We start from the raw sequence: 12,866 nt of genomic DNA on the forward strand, positions 1-12,866 counted from the left end.
AAATAAAATGAAAAATTGAACATTGTGGTTTTAAATCGGTATCGATAGTAATTATTATTTATATTTTATGCATTTTTTTAATATAATACAAGTTCTAAAATATGAATTTTTGTATGATTCAAAATATTTTTATTAAATATAATGGTAAATAAATAAAAATATAAATATTATAATAGAATGATTTTAAATTATTTATAAAATAATATTTAGTTATATGATAATGTATTAGTATTTGTATTAGGACAAAGTAAACATAAAAACTAATGAGCACATGTAGCTGTTACTAATTATAGGAGAGCCCACAAAAGCCGCAAAACGTGAAGAAAGGTCCCTTAGCTTCAAATTGCAGCTGTCTGTGTTTCCAATTTCATGGGCAACTCCTCAGCTTCCAACATTAATAAATATTATGGCCAAAGGACTTATTCCCACCCAAATTTTGTTGTAATCTTAAATTAGTACCTATTAACTATTAAAAACTCAAACACCCACTCATAATAGTTAAAAGTAACAATACCAGTTAAATTTTAAAGATAAAATCATCAGTTAATATTAAAAATAATAAAACGTTATTTATTTCCTCTTGTGTTTAGAAAAGTAATAATATGTCCATAATTAAACTTTGAAATATTACTTTTTTCCCCTAAGATTTTTTTCTTTTCTTTCTCCCCCTTTTTTTGGCGTTGTTAACAGGTGGTTCTCTCTCCCACCCCTTTTTTCCCCTTTTTTGAGGGCTTTTTTTCATTTTTGTCACCGAACAAAGACATTTGGTGACAAATCGCCACTTTTTCCAGTGATGAAAACGGCTTCTTCACCTTCTTCCAATGATGAACACTAGAAGAAGTGACGATTCATTTGAGGAGAAGTTGCTGGAAAAGGGGCATCTTCTACTTGTGGGTGTTTGAATTTATTTGAATGTTAATTTTAGTCATCCATGAGTAGATATTTGAATTTTATCTATTAATGTGGATTAATGTTTATCTAGTTGTGGCATGTGGTTTTTTTTTATAATTTTTGTAATAAATTCAAGTCTTTGTAATGTCACATGCATTGAGAAATTAATTAATAACCCAAATTCGAAGTCAATAGATAATTAGGTATCTTTTAAAATTATAAATATATATATTTATATATAATTTAATATTTAATTTAATATTCAGATAATATGTTATTATATAATTAAATAATTTTTAATTATAAATAAAATAATATTAAATCACATAACAGCACATTATTTATTAATTGTATAATCAAAAGTGTAAGATCATTACATGGCTCATTGATTTAGGATATTTTGTACTCTTTATGCATTTTTTCTTACAATTATGGACAAAAAAGGAAATATGTTCAAATATTTCTATTCGTAGTTGAAAATCTTGAAATTTTGTAAGATTAACACTTGTCAAAAAATTGTTAAAATAAAAAATCTGATGTTGGAAAATTTAGCATGAATTATATAAAAAATATATATATACAATAAAGCTTTTTTTTTATTTAGCCTTAATGATGAAGGTTGATTAGTGTACAATTTCATGACAAATTAAAATATAATTCACATTGAATGCCACCTAGAGCCGACTTGCATAATAACGGACTTTATGGGTCAAATCGACTTATAGAAAGTATGAGGTCTACAGCTCAGTTTTATATATAGGGTTGGATTAGATTCTACAATTATAGGTTAGGTCAAACCTAACAATAACGAACCAACCCATTAATTTTTATAAATTTTTTATATTATAAATTTTTTATTAATTAATTTTTTAATTTTTTTAATAATTACAAAAATAATAATCAATCAGACTGAACTGACCCAACCTATGGGCCTTGTGTTAGCCCATTATAATAATAGGTTAGAATTTTTTAAACTAAACCATTTTTTTGTGCTTTAGATTGATTCGATCTATTTGATACTTTTAATACCACCTCTTTCACTCCCACCGTTCTCTCAATTAATATAAATAATGGGCTCATGCCACCCTTCACTATGGATGACTTATTAAAATCAAAATCATATAAAATCTATAAAGAAATATTAATTCCCCAACTTGGCCAAATTAAACTCTAATTGGGTCTCTTGGATCATGTGTTTTAGGTCAATGTCTTGTGATTATGTGTTGAAAGGTAATTAAATTGTAGTCAAACCATTATCATTGACCCAAAGTTGAAAATATATTTTGTTGTAATGTAGCACCAAATTGAGGCCAACCCTCATGCCTTTCGCCATACAATAAGGTGATTAATTTTAAGAAAAATTTAATTATGTTGGATGTAGTAAAATGAAGGATTAATTTATACTCTAAACCGTCGACAAACATGATTTGATTTGTGATTAAGCAATTCTTAATGCTAATTAATTACCTTATCTTGCCTACCTTAAGTAACATTGAAGCTTTATTTATAGAAGAGAGTGAATTAATTGTTGTGCTACTTGATTTTAACATTTGTGTAGTGCGAAATGCTCAAATTTATTTTTGAGCAAACATCGGGTGGGAACAAGTCTTTTGGCCATTTATAAAAGATGTACATTTAATTTTACGAGTTTCCTTCCGCACAAACTTCTTTGCATTCTTGAAATGCTATCTCTTTCAAATCCGACATTGGGATCATTGCTCGAATATGATAAGATTAATTCAATTTTTTATGAGCTAGCCCTATAGGTTTTGTTTCTGTGAAGCACACAGAGAAAGAAAAACTTCTTCTAGAATTAAATTATTAACTATAATAAGATTATATTTAGTCATAAATTTGACTTAAAGGAAAGGGAAAAGTTATATGACAAATCTAGGTTTGTAATGGGGACAGTTCATACCTAATTAGAATTTTCTTATTCCTCAAATTGCCCTGTTAATAGCAAAGCAGGTAGAAAAATCTCTCTTTCAACACTGTTAGATTGAAAAAAGTAAAAAATAATATATCAAATAATATCAAAGAATTAAGTAAAAATTCTAATTTAAATATAAAAATAGAATTTGGTGGTCAATGAAATGATGAAGGTTGAAGGGGGGCCTTGCTTTGCTCCTCTTCCTTAGCCAATTTCAAGGGCATTATGTCTCCTCCTCAACACACCTAATTTGTTTTTATCTTTGTAAGAACATGGAACAAAATCTAGCAAATCCCGATTAATATGTCTTAATTAAAAGAGACTAATTAATTAATTAATTAATTATCTTCAATTAATCAACTAATATTAGGGATTAGTGCTTAGATGGCGGACTAGTCTTCGCTGAGACTAACTCCTGTTCATGTGGCTTTTCATCGTGCTATCAACTTAATATAACCCCTTTTCAGATCTACCAAGCTTTGTGTATTGTCACACTACATAAAAAGTCGCTCTCTCTTTTAATATAGAATAGTTTGTCTCTATTGCTATCTTCAATAACTTTGTAGAAAGATTAATTGAAACCATGCATCCAATAATATATAACTCATTCTTTAATCAAAACATTTTGATATGAATTTTAGGCCAAAGGACTTATTCCCTTTCAAAGTATGTTGATTTTCTAAGTTTCTCTCCGTTAAGTTTGAAAATCTCATTTACCCAACTAAGACAATTAAAATTAATTGAATCCATTAGTTATATCATTTTCCCCTTTTAAACCTTAAAAACTAACAATTTTTTCCCAACCCAAGTTTTCAAAAACTGCATTTTCCCCCTAGGGTTTTCAAACTTTCAGATCTAATTTTTTCGACGACAATCAACGATCTCCAGGCATCGTCTCTTTCTCTCTGATGCGTTCTCCTTCCGACAATGTTTCTTCTGACGTCGTGAGACTTTCTAGACGTCTCTTCGTCTTTCTAGACGTCTTCTTCTAGAAAGACGATTGTCTTTCCAGACAAACATGAGATCCTCATCTTCATCTCTTATTGTCTCCCAATTTTTATTGGATGCCGATCAGACGACCAATTGAGTGGACAGAGACCGTCGGAAGGAGAGGAAGCTTCAAGAGTTAAAGGTCGATGACAATGGTGTCAAAGATGGTGTTGAAGATCTGGAAACTAAATCTCATGAGAGAACTGTCATTTTTTAAAATTTGGATTAGGGGAAAACTTGTAGTTTTTAAAGTTTTGGGGGGGTGGAAGAGATGAAATTTTAAGGGGTTAAAGTTTTGTTAATTTTAACCGCTTATGGGTGGGTAAATGAGATTTTCAAAATTGAAAGGTAAAAACCTGAGATTAGAGGATATTTTGGGTGGGAAATAGTCCTTCGGCCACTAAAAAATTATATAAAAACATGGCATACTGAATATTCTTGCACTTCTATTTGTAGAGAGCTAACATAAGAGAGAAAACAAAATAAGCAACATCTACTCTTCTTTATGTTACAAACAAATGATTTTAAAGCAATACTCCATTGGTATACTTTTTAATATATAATTATGTAAATAAATAGTATATTATTATGTGATTGAATATTATTTTATCTTGAATTCAAAATCACAAAATCATATGATAATATACCATTTGTAGACTCAATTTACACTAAAAAAATGTATACACTTAATTTCATTACTAATTTTATGTTAGTTAAATTCATTCTAGTGAAATCAATTCCATTTTTATATTATACAATAATAATTGTGGAATTGTAATATTCAACGATAAAATGTTAGCCTGATAAATATTACAAATTACAAGACATGTTTTAGATTTTACAAGTTTTAGGTTAACATGAAGAGTAATGCTATGTATATCCATTTTTGATACACAATTCATATACACAGTAATGTGTCATAATATAATTAGGTGATTTTAAAACATGTGTCATTATATGATAAAAAAATATCTAATTACATAATAACACCTCATCTGTGTACACAAATTATGTACCAAAAATAGGTATACATAGTTTTATTGTAACATGAATACCTGTCATATTAACATTCACTACAAAAAAAATATTAGTATTAATGAGAGAAGTTATAATAAGGAGATAATATCTGGTTGTTATAATAACTTTTTTCATAATTTTAATGACTAATTGTTTATATTCTCGTTAAAATAAAAAAAAACATTTATGAGTTTAATAATAAAAAAATAATCATTAAAAATTTATTTTTCGTCGTTAAAAAATTTTAACAATAGAAAAAAAAAACTCATTCTTAATTATTATTATAGTTTTTATTATTAAAAATATTAACTATAATAATAGAAAAAAACTTTACCTTGTTAAAGTTTTTTTTTTTTTTAAATGATTGTAGTTAAATCCTCCGCTGTTTTTCTTTTTATCAATTTAGTGAAATGGGATAAGATTTACATTACTTCCAAGGCTAGCTTCATTTCTGCAAGTAAAAATTGTCTTTTGCAATCCCTTTTCTTCCTCTTGCCCTGCCCTTGCGGCTTGATTTGTTTCACTTCAAAAATGCATACATACAAGCATAGCTATAACTTGAAAAGACAAAATAATCTAAAATTTAAGTCATACATATGTCTCCAATCTTGAATTATACAAATTGTGAAAATACTCATAGATATTGATTAGTATTTGGACATTAAAAAATTACACATATATGACACTCATTTTAAGATTTTGTGTTACATTATAAGAAAAAAAAAAGAAGCTAAAACGTTATTGATATATGATATATATTTTATGAGATTTAACTATGAATAATCACAAATATATTAGATGTTTCATGAAATTCTTTTTCTCCGATTAGGCACAAAAAAACATTCATTTAAAAATATGTTTGTTTTGCAAGGTTTATGAATATAACAACACTATGTGCATCCGTGTTTTATTATTTATTGGGTATTCAAATAATATCTTATCATATAATTGAGTAATTTTGAATTAAAATACTAAATTATATAATGATATATCATCTAAGTACTTAATTTTGTCTGAAAATGACTAGCTTTCTATAATTTTCTATGAAATAAACAAAAAAGTAGTATGAGAATCAATTTTGCCTATGAGCCAATATTGTGTTAGTTTCCATGTTAGTGTTGTCTTTGCTACAAAGAGATAAAGTTTTCTCGGATCTTGTGGAGAAATGGCTTACGCCTAGATGAGACATGGGACAGGGATTTGGTGTAGTTGTTTTTTGATAAGCTTAAAATGGTAGTAAATTCGTGAGAAATTATATAAAATTACACTATTTTATATAGGAAATAAAAATTAGCATTTTTTGAAAACTTTTCAATAAATAGCAAAGCCCAATATTGCACAAATTTAAAGGACAAAATTGCCTTCTTTTATAAATAAACCCTAAACATTCACTCTCCTTCTTCAAGCTCATCCCAACCATTCTCTCTATTGAAGACATTGAAAATCTAGACTATGAACTGATTTTGTTATTCAACTTGGTCCCTATTTTAGTTCATTTGACTTGCATTTAAGGTTTTGTTGTATATTTTTAGATTTAGGGTTTTGTTGTAATTGTTGGTTTATAATAAAGCTATATTCAAACCGAGCATGTTCGATCTCTAGCTATTGGCCAAATTTTTCAATTAAAATTGTGATATAAAATGACGTCGTTTTGAGTAATATATATTAAAACGATATCATTTTAATAATGAAATAGTTAAAAACTCAAGCTCAAAATAAATCGAATTAAATTCAAATAAAATTCGAGCTTAACTTCTACAAGCTCAATGAGCTCGAGCTCAAAATCGAGCTTTACTATATAAAAATTGAGTTGAATTTGAATTTGAATTTGAATTTAGCTTAACTCAGTTCGAATCTTACCCTAGTTTATAATGTGAAATTAAGTTTATTGTTGTTTGATGATGGGAATTTGATTGGTTTCAATGGTTATTGATGGTGACAATTGCATAGGGTACCTGCTTTTATTGACCAATTGAGGGTTCTGTTAGATTCAAGAGCCTAGCATTGAAAATAATGAAAAATGACCGAAACCAACTTATGAGAATGTATTGGACACTTTTCATTCTTATAAACTTAGTTAGTAAATACATATATTATTCACGTGTTAAATATATTTAAAAAAAATTTTAAATTCAAAATATATTAAATACATATTTTATGTACTTTTCATATTAAACATAAATTATATATCATATTTTATGTCTGTCGTATTGTTAAATTTTTTGTTAAACTTAAAATATAAAATTATCCTTTATATTTTTAATTATTTACAAAAATATCACTATCATTTAAAAAAAATTAACAACATTTCTTTATTAATTCACAACTCTAATTTTATGTTTTACTCCCTTACGACTTTTACAAAGATTCACTTTAATTTGAATTTTGAAATTCAAACTTATTAATTTATTTATTTTTCCTAACTAATTGGTATATTACTTATTACACAAAGAATTTTGATAATACATTATGTTATATTAGGTTTAATAGTTAATTAAATATTTTACATTTGAATTGTTATATTGATTTTTAATAAGAGATTTGTGGAAAGTATTAAAATTATTATGATATTATTGTATTTTTAAACACATATTATTGACAATATACCATATTAAACTCATATATATTTGTTTGTATTTATTCATTATATGAATTTTAAGATATATTTTTTATTATTTATTGTATTATATTGTATAATTTATGTACCTTTTTTTTTCCGTTTCTATATTTACTAACTAAGACTATAAGATATATGTTATTTTTACAAAAGATAATTTTATATTGTCATAATATAATTGTTGGATCGATTTTAGTCGATATAAACTATTTTTTATTCTCTTCAAACTTGGCTTGTTAAAACGATTGAATTTGGCTAATCTGTAGTCTTAGGTTTTGCAACAAAATACTATAATTTTCAACATCATCGTATAAAAATTCTCTCAATCAACCAATATTAACTACATATCTATAAAATATCATTTGTTTTAGTAGAAATTATAATTACATAACAAGGGATAGAATAATTTTAGATATTGCATAACCGGTTTTGGTTGATGAAATATTGAAAAGAGACATTTCCATTTGTAAAATAGAATCACACAATTATAGAAGGGTTTTCAAAAGGAGTAATATTATGCGTATTTATTATAAATATATAAATATATATACATTTATATATATTATCATGTGATTAAGTATTATTTTATTGTTAATTCAAATAATAAAACTATGTACACTAATTTTAGGTATGTAAATATATACACACACTCTTATATATCATTATATAATTGAGTAATTTTGAATTAAATATAAAACAATATTTATTCATGTAATCACACGTATAAGCATATACATATTTGTATATCTAAAGTGAATATATAATATTATTTTAATTTAAAATTATTTAATTATATAATAATAAATATAATTATATATACAATTTTATTGTTTTTAAAAATTTTTAATTATAAAATTAAATGATTTAAAATTTTATAATTTTGTTGAGAGATTCATGATTTAAAATTAAATGGCAATAAAAATGTGGTTCTATTGGTCGGTTTCAAATCATAATTTTAATGATTCCATTGTAGGGTCCTTGAAAAGACAGATGATTCCGTAGGTTGACACCTTATGTCTATATTCTTTTATGTCTCTGCATTCTCAGAGGGAATCTTTATCATGGATGAAATTGTATCATGGCTGAAATTTTATATTTACATATATATATATATATATATATATATATATATATATATAATAATTAAATATTATTTTATTTTTAATTAAAAATTATTAAATTATATAATAAAATATATAAATATTTATTTATATAATTAAAAAGTGTATATATAATATTATTTATATATTATACAATTTTATTATTAGATAATGATATTATATTTATTAAAGTTAGACTGTAAAATATGCATAAATATGATGTAATTGATAAATAAATGCAAGACTCTGATTAATTAGATGATATTTAGTAAATAGAGTAAATTATATTTTTCTTCTATGGTTTGACCTAAAACTATTTTTCATCATTTGATAACACAAATAATATATTTTCATCTAAAATTAAACTTCCAAAAAAAAAAATCATAAAGATGCAATAGAAATTTCACTATCCAAAATATAAAATTATCTCTGTTACAAATCTCACTTAAGCGTTTAAAATATAATAATTTAACCATTTTATAGATTTAAAATGTGTAATTCAATTTTTACAATTTATTAAAAACCTTATTATTCATTAATACTTTTAGCTCACCATTATCATGATGTCAAACCCTAAATCATTGCCACAATCTCAAATCCTAAACAATAAGTAGTGTCACCTAGGCCATTATCTGGCCATATTGCAACCCAATTGACACTCTAAGTGACCAAGAAAAAGAATGGGAAGAGGTTGATGGGAGAGGAGGAAGATAGTTCGGACTAGGAGCAATTGGAGGCAAGGGAGAGTGACAAAGTAGTTGGAGGCTAAGCCGTGATCTAACCAGAAGGCATCCCAAGCAGTGTTGCCCATGCCACAAGATAGTTCAAAGAGCATTAAATTAGATTGAGAGGTTCACCCCCACATAATTTCATGCAAGGGTAGCTCGCTCAATTCGAACATTGGTGTGATTCAAAATTCACTTATGACTTCATGTTCGATAGCCTAACCACAGTGATGATAATTGTGATCACATCCTAAGTAATTCGGTCCATCTTTATTTCATTTCTTATATGTAAGAAGATTTATATAGACCTTATTTTTGTATTATTTATCGATTCTTACTCTTTTGTTTATACTAATATAGGTGATTACAAGTAACTCTTTTCAATTATTCATAGGAGGGAGGGAGTAGGTCTTGCTTCATGTTTGTTAATGCATTTCTTGTTTACACGACTTTAGATAGACAAAATTATGTTTTTCAATAGAGTAGGTGATTTGGGATTAGCTCTTAGGATTTCAAATTGTTTTACTCTCTTTCAAATAATAGACATTTCAAAGGGGAAGTGACAAAGCAGATGGAGGCTAGGAGCAAGACAGAAAGAAAAAAATAGTTGAAGATGACTTTGATGGTAAAAGAGAGAGGACACGCAAGTGAAATGACGATTTTTTGAAATTGAAATAGTTAAAGATAGACTTGTAATTTAAAATTTTTGTGTTATATTACAGTCACTTTTAGTTAGCAAATTTGGTTTTGGGTGAAAAAATATATAATTATTAGATAAAAAATATTTTTAGGTCAAAATTTGGCGAAGAAAAGGTTAATCACTCTATTGTATTATGGACTTTGTATCTTAAAATAAATGTCAGTTAGGTTTTTGAAAGTGAAGCTTTTCGATTGAAAAATGAGATGTTGATTTGAGAGTTGAAACAATTTATAATTTAAAAAAGTAATTGAAGTCATTATCTTGAAAAGCAATTAAAAAAAAAAATTAAGGCTTTTTACGTGGGTTTCTTAGAAGCTGCCCAGTGTGGTGGAAAATAATTTTATAAATCAAATAAAAATATATAGATATATATTATATAAAATTTAGATATACAAATAATATATTTTTATGTGAATAAATAAATAAATATATATATATATATATATATATATATATATATATATATATATATATACACAAAACATTGCTTAAATAAAAAAGAGTGTCAGCCAACTACAGCCATCCATCTTGATTTGAAGCACATTTTAAGCAGCAAGCAGGTGTAAACATGATCTTGTGTATTCTCACGCAAATCTTCATTTGTTATCCTGCCTAGCCTAAAATCTCCACTTACAAGTTGCAGCTAGCAATCCAAATATGGGCAAATTCCCAAGGCTCTTCCTTTTTTTTGCATTGGTGTTTTTTGTTACTATCTTTTTAATAATTGCTTATTATTATTGAGTAATACTTTAGCCACTCACTTTAAACATATAAATATGTATATATCTATATATATATATATTATTATATTATTGGATATTCATTAATTGTATACATATAATTTTTATTAAATCAAATTGTACTCATAAAAATTTGTCAAGGTATACATTGTTTACATGCCTTTTTATCTAAAATTTTATTTATTTAGTGTGCTTGATTTAACAGAAAAAAAAAAATTATGGTTATGATGAAATTCCTTATTATAAAAGAAAAAAAAAAAAAACATGATCTCCAATATGGTAAAATTGAAAACCTTCTATGTCGGCAAAATAAGTGCACAATGTAAGTGAGGAAGCTATGATGGGAAAATTGTCCTATTCTTTTCTTGAAAATCTTGCATGGCTTTGTGGATGTTTGATTTGTGTTTGCATATGCTTAATCTTATATAGTATTCAAAAGCCTAAACATTTGCAATAATGATTGAATACTCAATCAAGAGCAGACCAAGCTGCTTATCATAAAGCCAACGAGTGATTGGGTTTGAAACTCTACAAGAATTTGTTTAATTTATTCTACTAAAAAATTTTTTATTGGAAAATTAAGAAACTAGCTAGTAGCTTGTGTATATGCAGTGTTGACCAATTATAGTTGCATCTAATCACAGCTTACTAGACAAGGCCATGTGTGTAGGACCTGCATGGCCTCCTCTTCTTCCCTTCTATTTCCCTTCTTTAATTTTTATCATTTGTCTTATGATTTTTGAAGGGTTTATTTTGTTGACCTCCCTTCAAGTTTTTGATAATTTATCCAAACCCTACATAGTTTAAGAGTAACACTCACTTCCTTCTCTGGGTGTTAGTGATAATATTTAACAGTAGTGTTATACGATCAAAACTCACTTTTAACCATGTTTGACACCCAAAAGATGACAAACTATCAAATAATGATAAATTGCATGATCAACAATCAAACGCATTACCTCTATATAAGTTGACTTAGGAAACAAGTAGAAGTGTTTATATTTTGATATAACGGAAAGAGCAGATATAACTATTTTTAGACAATTTTGCATGGCAATATTAGTTACAATTAGTACAAATACTCTTCTAACAAAGAAAAAATATTAAGATTAATCATATTATAGTTTGAGTAATAATATATATACAAGCAATGATGCATCACTGTGTGATTGAGTAATTTTAAACTAAAGATAAAATAACACTCAATCATATGAGAACATGTCATCATTTGTATACAAATTTGTGCACATTGTTTGTGTATATAATTTTATGATTACAATTTTTGTATTCAATTACATTTGTAATCCTAGCATCTCCTCCTAAAAATTTAAGATTATACAAAGGTTTGAAAACAACACTTTTTTGATTTCATATTGTAATCTTGTCATAATTTACTTAGGTCAATCAATAAGATAACCATGGACAAAAACTTCTGAATAGTGGATCGAACCATATTAAAAATTATTCAATTGTTCATATTCTCTTAACTAAATTTCAAGTTGCTCAGTGCACTTTTCATTGATACAATTTCAAGCATCAACATGTAGTATTATGCATATGAAGTTGACAAAGTTTCTTGTATGGTAATGATATTACTCACATGGTATCACAAATTAATACATGCAAACCATGTATTTATTGTATTGAATAAGTATCAAAATTTTTTTTTTTGGCTAAGCAAAAATGTATTAATAATAAAAAAAAATTTCGCGTCTACAAAAGGCATCCGATCACAATTTAAACTCGTCATATCAAAAGGCAGGATAATAAAAAAATAAACAGGAGCAAAACAAATAAACACCGCAACTTGAGGATCAATTACAATAAATTTATTATATATAAGACAAAAACTTATAGGTGCCAGAAATTCACTTAATGAAGATATCGATAATATAGTATTACTTTAGAATATTATTTTAGATTTTTTCTATTAAGTTAAGACCCCAACAAATGAATTTGTTAGTGTATATTAATCACATTAATTATAATGAAATAAAATCTTGTTAGTAACTACAGTAGTTGGGAGATGGGGGGAGTCAAAATAATATCCAAACAATAGGGATGTATTTGAAAAAAACTAAAAGTAAGGGGAGGTGAAAAATCACCCCTATGAATTTTTTAAGGTATATCATTTGTCAAATCCCCTCCAGAATCTG

The sequence above is a fragment of the Mangifera indica genome, chromosome 12 (assembly GCF_011075055.1).
Source record: "Mangifera indica cultivar Alphonso chromosome 12, CATAS_Mindica_2.1, whole genome shotgun sequence".
NCBI lineage: Eukaryota > Viridiplantae > Streptophyta > Magnoliopsida > Sapindales > Anacardiaceae > Mangifera > Mangifera indica.